Raw genomic sequence first — 2,684 nt, 5'->3', positions numbered from 1 at the left:
AAGTTTCTTAAAATCGCCTCTACTATTGATTTCTGCAAAAAATGTTTTACTGACAGTGACCCTTTAAAGCTTGTTGATTGGCTGCTCGGCCTTTCAACAAGGCCCTTTTCTAAAACCAAGGACCCGAGCACCACGAGGTGCCGATCATCCCGTTGCTTGTTCAAGCTCTCTGCTGGATAGAGCATGCTCACACAACACTAGTAACTAAATAATAACACACAGAGAGCTGCACTGGTGATGTCTTTTACTGAGCAAACAGAGTAAACATCCACAGTGCAGGGAGAAAGTAAGTGCACCTCTGTGATAATGACTTGGTAACAGTGGGTTGATCTCATGTTTCATCACCTGTCATTGTATCAGTGATGTCATCCGGGGGGGGGGGGGGGGGGGCAGAGCGGAGCTGTGACTACCTCTCTATACACATAATATACAGGTGGTGGGGCTGTGACTACCTCACTCTACACATGATATACAGGGGCGGGGCTGTGACTACCTCCTCTCTATACACATGATATACAAGGGGCAGGGCTGTGACTACCTCTCTATACACATGATATAGAGGGCGGGGATGTGACTCCCTCTCTGTACACATGATATAGAGGGCGGGGATGTGACTACCTCTCTGTACACATGATATACAGGGGGCGGGGCTGTGACTACCTCTCTATACACATGATATACAGGGGGTGGGGCTGTGACTACCTCTCTATACACATGATATACAGGGGGTGTGCAGTGTCCCAGAACATGCAGACTACTACTTCTATTATGCTCCTTTCTATTGCTATGTCAATGCCTGTTCTGGTAATTGTTTGCACTGCAACTGCTGCTAGTTTTCCCCTGGTATTCTCTGGTTATGTGCATTCTCATGTGTATTCTTACATATTCCTGTGTATTATTACATTGTACAGTAGTATGCAAGGCTGTTGATCACATGACCGTGCCAGTGCCCTGTAACCATGGTTCCTCCAATGGCCGACTAGCTCTGGCCAGGAGCAACCATGTGACCTCCCACTTCCTCCTAACAAGTTAGTCTTCCCCCTGCTTCCAAGCAAGGAGGGTGTGTGTCGTCTCTCTCCTACCTCACAGGAGTTGGACTTTTTGCAGGTCCCACTTCACCACTAGAAGTGTGGATCGAGTGCTCTGCTGTATTCAAGTCTTCGGCTGTATCTGCCTGCTCAAGTGTCCGGAGTCTTCTCTCTCATCTGGATGTCATTCCGTTATCTCTCCTCATCGCTACAGGGATTCACAGCAAGTATTATTCTCAAGCTAATCCACCCAGCAACGCTATCTCTCTCATACTCCTACTCCAATCATTCGGCACGTGTTCTCACAGCCTATGCAGCCCCACTCCTGCTTTATTTGTCAAAGCCTACTATATACCCGGTTGCAACCGGACAGAACTGTTGCTACTAGTTACCTCATCTGTAATAAAACCGCTGTCACTGAACCCTGGCATTGGTGTCCACTAACTGGTGCCCTGACTAGGTGCAGCGAAGAATCGCATGCCCATCATCACCCGCAGATTCCACAGACCGGCCCTACAGCTGTGCTGCCCTCAGGCCTATACCGTGACAAGTATAACCCCTGCAGCTGCCCCGGTCATTGCCCGCTCATAACACCAGCACTGCGGAAGTGGCCCCCAGGGGCCAGGGCATCGCAGGTGGGGCTGTGACTACCTCTCTATAGACATGATATACAGGGGGTGGGGCTGTGACTACCTCTCTATATACATGATATACAGGGGGCGGGGCTGTGACTACCTCTCTATACACATGATATACAGGGGGCGGGGCTGTGACTACCTCTCTATACACATGATATACATGGGGAAGGGCTGTGACTACCTCTCTATACACATAATATACAGGGGGCAGGGCTGTGACTACCTCTCTATACACATGTTATACATGGGGCAGGGCTGTGACTACCTCTCTATACACAGGATATACAGGGGGCTGGGCTGTGACTCCCTCTCTATACACATGATATACAGGGGGCGGGGCTGTGACTACCTTTCTATACACATGTTATACATGGGGCAGGGCTGTGACTACCTCTCTATACACAGGATATACAGGGGGCTGGGCTGTGACTCCCTCTCTATACACATGATATACAGGGGTTGGGGCTGTGACTACCTCTCTATACACATGATATACAGGGGACGGGGCTGTGACTACCTCTATACACATGATATACAGGGGGCGGGGCTGTGACTACCTCTCTATACACATGATATACAGGGGGCGGGGCTGTGACTACCTCTCTATACACAGGATATACAGGGGGCGGGGCTGTGACTACCTCTCTATACATATGACATACAGGGAGCGGGGCTGTGACTACCTCTCTATACACATGATATACAGGGGGCGGGGCTGTGACTACCTCTCTATACACATGATATACAGGGAGCGGGGCTGTGACTACCTCTCTATACACATGATATACAGGGGGCGGGGCTGTGACTACCTCTCTATACACATGATATACAGGGGGCGGGGATGTGATTAACTCTCTATACACAATATATACAGGGGGCGGGGCTGTGACTACCTCTCTCTATACACATAATATACAGGCTGGGTGTCAGCACCAGTAAATCCTCTCTCACTATACGGTACAGGTATGAGTTTTTATCAGAGAGAAACATGACAGGAGACAGATGATTTCTTCTTCTG

Source organism: Dendropsophus ebraccatus, chromosome 8 (genome assembly GCF_027789765.1).
Source record: "Dendropsophus ebraccatus isolate aDenEbr1 chromosome 8, aDenEbr1.pat, whole genome shotgun sequence".
In the NCBI taxonomy this organism is placed as follows: Eukaryota; Metazoa; Chordata; class Amphibia; order Anura; family Hylidae; genus Dendropsophus; species Dendropsophus ebraccatus.
This window is presented reverse-complemented; position numbering follows the sequence as displayed.